This window comes from Brassica napus, chromosome A5 (assembly GCF_020379485.1).
Source record: "Brassica napus cultivar Da-Ae chromosome A5, Da-Ae, whole genome shotgun sequence".
Lineage (NCBI taxonomy): Eukaryota > Viridiplantae > Streptophyta > Magnoliopsida > Brassicales > Brassicaceae > Brassica > Brassica napus.
Window position 1 is genome coordinate 24,119,189 of NC_063438.1, and position 7,964 is coordinate 24,127,152.

The 7,964-nt window shown below is 31.9% G+C and overlaps 1 long non-coding RNA gene across 1 annotated transcript; it reads left to right on the plus strand.

Moving 5' to 3' along the window:
- Nucleotides 1-2,830: 2,830 nt before the first annotated feature.
- Nucleotides 2,831-6,416, plus strand: LOC125609058. Its single transcript, XR_007339557.1, has 2 exons — nucleotides 2,831-3,899; nucleotides 4,718-6,416. It is a non-coding gene; the product is annotated as an uncharacterized LOC125609058 (long non-coding RNA).
- Nucleotides 6,417-7,964: the final 1,548 nt, after the last annotated feature.

The following is a 7,964-nucleotide window of genomic DNA, read 5'->3' on the forward strand; positions in this document are numbered from 1 at the left end:
CGCGATGACGATCGGAGAAATGATGCAGCGTAGTTGATTTCACAAGAATCGGAGTGAAATCAAGAAACGCAGAGAGCTTCAACAAAGGAGAAGAAGCAAAGCCGAAAGGAAGTAGACGGAGAAGACGATCTCGAGCTCGAACACAATCAGATCCTCGATGAAGAGACAAAGAATTTGAAGAATCAAAGAACTCATGAAGCTCGATGATGGAGAATCGTCACAGGCTCTGCTCTGATACCATATTGAAGTAACTTGAATTAATGTGATAACCAAAATAGTTTGTTACACAGTTTGTTTAAATACTCCGGATAAGCTAAAGGAGACTCAAACCGGAGTGGTTAACCTCTAACCATAATAAACCAATACTCTATTGTATCTAATATATTCGTGTCTTGGATAGCTCCTGGGCTTTGCTTTTATTTCGCTCGCCTGATCCTCTTTGTCGTGCTCTTACTTCGTGGGATCAAGCAAGGTCTATCTTCACCTTAGACGCTTCTCGAATCTTTTGGTTTGGATTCAACTCAGGCTCCAGTATCTTTGGTCTTCTATCAGTTGAGTTATAAGTTTTTTTTTTTTTGTTTCTTTGTCATAAATACTTTATTTCTTGTTTATTTCTATTTGTTTCTGGTTTTTTTTTGTTGGGCTTTTGTCTCCGGAATATTTGTTTTATAATTTGTGTTCCAATATTTTAATAAACTTTTAGATCACAAAAGAATACAAATGATATGAAAGTCAGTTAACTTATCTTGTGATATCGTTTATAGTGAAATAAGCTATTTTCAGCTTTAGCTTCTGAAAAGCGTCACTGAAAGTCATTCTACTTTAAACATGTTATTTTAGGTGACACTTAACCAGGATCTCATTTAAATTAGTACAAACTTAATGTTACAACTTTTTAAATGAACCTCAATTAATATATAGAGAATTAACCGGGTCTCGTAGTCTGGTGGTAAAGGAACCTCGGCTGAGGTGCCCGCCATCACGAGTTCGAGCCCCGGCCACAGCGGATTTAACATGGTTTATGTTTGGTCTTCAGGACCCTTCCTCGCCAGTTCCGGTTGAACGCGATAGGATAATCAGACTAAATGAGAGGTCCGGATACCTAGATTATCAAAGAAAAAAAAAGCGTCACTGAAAACGGAAACGTTGAATCAATAATCTTCTTTCAAATATTCATGAGTTTGAATTACAATATGTCATGTTTTTTAAGAGTTAAGCATTTCAACCAAATTTTTGTGGTGTTTTAGAAAATTGTATTTTTTTAGTTTATAGAACCAAGCATGTTCCTAACAACAAAAGCTTTATGTTTAGAAAGACTTCAAAATTGATTCAAAATGTTATCAAATTATCGTCACTTGTTAACTGCAGTTTCTTTTAGAAAAAAAAAACAAAGAGAAAAATTGTTTAAAATATCTTTCACACACAGTTTCGATGAAGTGTGAAATTCTAATGTTTCTTCTGGATAATAATTGATATAAAACTGTGACTATTCGTCAATAAAACTGTTCATCTTATATATTAAAACAGAAGTCACAACTTTGATTCATGTGTGATTTTTTAAAAAAATGGACCTATTGGACCTATTCATAGAAATACATACTATATTTTAATTCAGACTAATAATAAACATAATTTTTAAAATATTTTAATCATAGTATCTTTTGATATCTTTTCATTTTAAATCTAAATATATTTATTTTAAAATTCTAACAAATCTGTTTAAAAAGATTTTTACAAGATCTTCATTTTCGAAATTATATTTAAATATTTTCACTAATTTCGAAATTAGTTTAAAATATTATTATACATTAATATATTCAGTTATATAAAATGAAAAATAAAAAAATCTATAATATTTTAGTTATTATATAATCACAATCAATCATATTAAATTAAAATTATTATATTGAGCTAAATATAATAAAATTTTATTATGTTCAAAAATAAAATCTAATATGTTGGTAAGATGGGTTAACATTATCAAACTATATAATACATGTATAAAAATTAACATGTATTTCTTTAAAGTTAATAATATAAAATCTTTGTAACTACTTTAATCATAATATATTTTCATTTTAAATATAATATATATTTATATATTATATTTGAAAAATTCTAATAAATCTGTGTAATATTTAAACAATAACTTAATGTATTTTAAGTTATCGTTTAGAAATGAAAATAAATAAATTATATCCTATTTATCTACTTTTATAGTCATGATCATGTTAAAATATAATTATTATACTAAAATAAATATGATAAAATTATATTCAATTGATAAATTTATAAATTTTATTTTCATAAATATAAACTATTTATTTAAAATATAATATGATGATAGAACGGCTTAAAATTAACAAACTATATAATATATGTCTAAAAATTAAAATATCTTACACTTTTATATATACAATAATAAATTATTTAAAGTGAATAAGCATAAAAATATTGGTAAAAAGAAATCCAGTTTTGAAATACGGGTCAGAATTTAGCATAAATTAAAGACAAAATATTTTTTAAATATATTTTAAATATATTTTCTCATGAATATATTAATTTGCTGAATAACTAAATGCAAATACAATAAGATAAATATATAATAAGAAGTGGCAAATACATAAGGTTTAAACAATTAATTAATTATAACATGTAAATTATAAAATTATTGTATTTGAAATAGTTATATAAATATTTAAGTATATGATTAACATTAAAAATATATACTACTTATGTTTTAAAACAATAATTTATGTATAGAAAAGTGAAAACAAACACCCGTGCGGTTGCACGGGTCAAAATCTAGTTTTTATTTTATATGAGAAGTATAAACATGTTTGTTTTTGTGCAAAGTATAGTTTCAGTCGCTACAGATTTCTAGATTTGTATATAATTTTACTTTTCAGTCTCAGAGCACTAAATAAAAAATTTGTTAAACCAATCAAATAATATTTTTATGGTTTCAATTCTATATATTAACCCCTATAAACTTGAGACCTGGAAATAAAAAATGTAATGAAACTATAAGCCGAATTATGAACCCCAAATCACTTTTTTCCTATGATCTTATCCAATGAATTATGATTCTGAAGACAACCAAGAGAAGCAGCTAACTAAATGACAGAACCCCAAGTGGGCAAATGGGAAGCCGACTTAAATGTTTCTTTAAATTTTAGAGAGATTAAGTGAAATATACCCAAAAAAGACCCATATTAGTTAAATGCCCTAGTGGTGATAAACTCCAAATGCCTTCTACCCTTTTGGGCCTAGAAGGACAATAATACCCTTGCTTTTTTGATAACATCATCGGCTGAACTACGAGTTGTGTCAGAGAAGATATGCAGAAGAAATTTGGTGTAGAATTGTTTGCAGGTGTAGACCTGACTGTAGAGGACGCTTCACTGAAGAATCTGGTGGATAAAGAGTATTTTTTATACAGCCTCCAATGGCTTCGGTAAGTGGATCTATTTTTTTTTTTTGAACAAAAAGTGGATCTATGATATCTTATGGAAAAGGGTACTTGATACTAGGATTTCTAGTGTAGAATATATAACTTAGGAGACACAGAGAGATTTGTGTGAGAGGTAAATCTAAAACGAAAACTGTGATTGAGAATTTAAAGGGTAGCAACTCGTTTACAAAAAAGGTAAGAGAATGTGTTTGTTGCTAACACGAATTATTTCTGTCAACTATTTTGTTAACGGCTATTCCTGAAGTTGATTGTGTAAGGAAGGCATTATCTGATAAGAGGAAGGGTAGGATGCTGGACACTGTCGATCATGGAAAGCACTTTCTGAACTTGGAGCTGGGTTCAGGTTCAGGTTCACACACCCAGCAATTTGGAACGGCTGATGTCCTACCAAACGACGACGGTTCTGATGATTATGGGATTCTAGGTATTTAGCAAACAGGCTAACATTTTCAATAGTTGCTAATTTCTATATTACCTGATAATGTTTATATGTAGGTGATACTTGAATACGTTAACTAATACTTGTGTCCATGTTATTTATCAGATGGAATTGTCAGCCTTATATGGCTTGGCGTTATGTACACTAATGTCAGCACATAAGTTAATAACCCCGTCTTTAGTAGATAAACAATAAGCATAGAACATAACTTTTTAGTTGATAAATAATATGTTATATGTTTTGTTATTGGTTTATCAGTTTGACAGGATAGTTATAGGCTATCATAATGTCACCGCATAGCTAAATATGGATTCCCTTCAGTATTGTTAGTTGATAATAAAAATGTTATCTGATAAGAGGATGGATTATCATTTATGACCTATAAATACCTACATGTGACTAAAAACAAGACCCAGTTCTTTGTGTAAACAAACATGCATGAAACATACCTTTCAGTTGATAATGATTTTTTATCTGATTTGGTAGTGGATTAGCATTTTGGAGGGAAAATTACAATCTATCAGATACTCACCTCATATATAAATAAGGCTTATGTGGGGGTTGTTAGTTGCTAATGAGGGTGTTATCTGATAAGTGAATTGTTTATCAGTTATGAAGATCAGTATGACCACATGTCTAAAATATGGACACCATGGTTTTAGTGTAGGCACGATACATGTAACCTACATATGGTAGCTGGTAATTAAAATGTTAACTAATGAGTGGATTGTTTGTCATTTAAGTCCCACAACATCATCACATATGGGTCCAATGTTGTTAGTTAACGGCCAATTGTTTTGCAGCTTCTGCGAGAACGCAAGGAGTGATAGCCTTACATTGATCAACATCACCTGAGGTGTGAGCTTCAATCAAGAGCATTGTCATGATGGTTGCCTCGTTCACCAGTCGGTTCCTCGCCAGCTGCAAACACTTTCGAAGGGAGGATGATTTCTTCCATCTTATGATTAAGAAATCAAAGCACTATCTTTGACTAGAGTTTTGGTTTTAGGAGAAGAAAAAAAAATTGGATAAAAGAGGAATGAATCAGTGAATTGAAAGTAGGTGGTTATTAGAGGTTGAACTAATGCTTAGACCGATGGAAAATGATGTGTGTCCTGTCCTGACACTCAATGCAGAGAGTCTCCTGACACTCAACGCACAGGGTCTATGGTGTAGGGAAAAGCAGGTGGTAAGGGCAAAATGGGAAGGAAATTTGGCGTCAAAGATAATGGGTATATTGCAAAATAGAGGTTGGTTTAGGTGCATTGACACCAATTTCTCTAAATTTTATTGGTCCACATAATTTGGTGGCCTATTGTTTTTTTTTTTTTTTTCCCACTGAAATTTTCATTACTACCATAAAAAAGATACATCGGTGAAATCCTGAAGCCGGCGGAAAACGTAGAAATCCCCGGAAACTAAACCCAAACACGGGAAGCTATAACCCAAACAGACGGGTCTTGTTCAAACTACCGAAACATCACCTAAACCCTTACATTCCCTCAAAAACCCAAAGTTAAACAATAAAGGATAACAGAACAAAGACTTAATTGTCTATGACTAGCCGGAGATCTTACTACGAACTGAGCAAGCGAGCACGCAAAGGTTGTGAAGGAGAGCAGAACCTCATCTGAACCTCATGTTCAAGATGACAACACCAAACCACAAAAACCTCATCTGAACCTCCTGTCCAAGATGACAACACCAGAGCACAAAGACCTCATCTGAATCACTTGTTCACGATGACAACAACCAAACCACAATACCATAGGCCAAACATAACACCAGAGGGAACCACACCTGTGAAATTTCATCTTCAATCGCCCCTTCATCTGGACACCTCCACACTTCAACCTCATTTTATTGCTTCACGAGTTGAAGCCACCGAGGAAGAACGACCAAAGGCAAACCAGGAACACTTATTCAAAGGACGAGATATGATACCTTTAAAACACAGCAGGTGAAGAGATGAACTGAACTTGTCTTCATCTCAAACCCATAAAACCTTCGACTGCTCCTCACAACACCACCTCACTGCTTCACCGTTGCAGAACCAAAGACCAACCAAGACCAACTCTAAAATCCAAGACAGACTAACTGGGTTCAACCCCTAACAAAGAGTTGCAACACTACCCAAAACCGATTGTAGACACAACGGCCACATCACAACAGAGACACCAAGGCTCAGACTTTCACCTCGCTAGGAGACGCAGATGGAGGCCATAGAAGGGACCAACCCTTAACCACCACCGACAAACACCACTCTACGCACCCAGAACTACAAGAGGATCACAGATCTGAAAAACCAAAAGCTCATATAGAGTATATTCAGAACACGGGCAACTGGAGCAGCTCTAAAAGAAAGAGGAGAAGAGATCTAAGAGAGGAAAGGGAGAAAATACAGTTTTCAAGATCAGATCCGGCGACCGCGAGGGATGGCGGCCGCCGAGTTAGGGTTCTATCACGAGAGCGTTTCAGAAGTAAACACTAATCAATTTAATTTCCCGACTTTGATTTCTTCAGTGGCCTATTGTTCTCCACGCATATTTTCTTGGCTACTCTTTTCTTATTTTTTTCTCCACAAATGGAAAAACAAAAGATGCTTCATCAGTCAACGTAAAAGTTGCTTCATCAGGCAACTTATAAAAGTTTTATTTTTAAAAAATAAGAGACAACTTAAAATAGTTATCAAAAATAAATAGTTCTCAGCATCAAGGCAACTACACTCACCTAGGCTTGGCACGGATCGGATATCCGGGTTTTTGAAGGTATTTACGATTTGCTTCGTATGTCACGGATATCTAATTTTTTTATTTGCTTTGCTTCGGTAAAATATGGATATTCGGAAAAACGGATATCCGAAAAATAAATAGATATTTGCGGATATTTACAAATACTTATAGATATCTCATATGTTTTGATTAATACAAATAACCTTATTATTTTGATACAAATTTTGTTTTGTAAAATATTTTTTTGCATGATATATATGATAAAAATTAAAAGAAGTAGAATCTACATATTTTGTAATTTTTTTTTAACTTAGTTAACAATTATAATAACACAAAACTTAAGAGAAAAGTATAATTATCATAAATGTGTTCTTTTCCTTTTATGTAATACTTTTATATAATTAATAATGTCAATAGAATTTATCTAATCATATGTTAAAATAATAATTATATAATTTATACATTAAAAACTTTAAATATAATCAAGATATACATGTATTTATATATTACCGGATCGGATCAGATATCCGCTTCCCAAAATTTTAATATTTGTGATTTGCTTCGATTTTAACATATATTAATTTTTAGTATTTGCTTTGATTCGAAGGTTTACGGATATCCAAAATTTTCGGATCGAAACGAATAACGAATCGAATCAAATTTAACGGATAAAATGTCCCGCCCTACACTCACCTAGCAAAACTTTATGATCAATATATAGAAGTACGATATGTAGGTTGTCATAATTATGCACATTCAAGAATGGCCCATTTGCATTTAAAAGAAAAGGAAAACAGAAGGAATAGTGAGTTCCTGATATAATTATTTTTTGCCGCACAATTTAGAGCATTTTAATCCCTACCAAAATTTCTATAATTTCCAAACGAAGATAATTAATATTTCAATATAAATTAAATATATAATTAAACTTTAGTTTTAACATAAGAATCGAACTAATAGAGAGTGACAATTGTTATTGGTGTCAGGTGAGTTTTTCGAAAGATTAAGTTCTCACCTAAGAACTTCTTCTCACACTTTTTTTTTTTGTTGAAAAACTCTTTGAATATCCATTAATATAAATGTTAATACAATTTATAAAAGAACAATATAATTTATCCATCTATACTATACTAAAATGGAGATATAAGCTCCTCTTAGAGTGTCCACGTAGGCACAAAAAATCGTCCAATCAGAGAGTTCGAAGTTGCCACGTCATCTCATTTATTTTTTCGTAAAAAATGAAAAAACAATGCAAATGAAATGATTGAACCCGGGTTAGTATGACATAAATATATGGCAGATACCACTAAGCCATTAA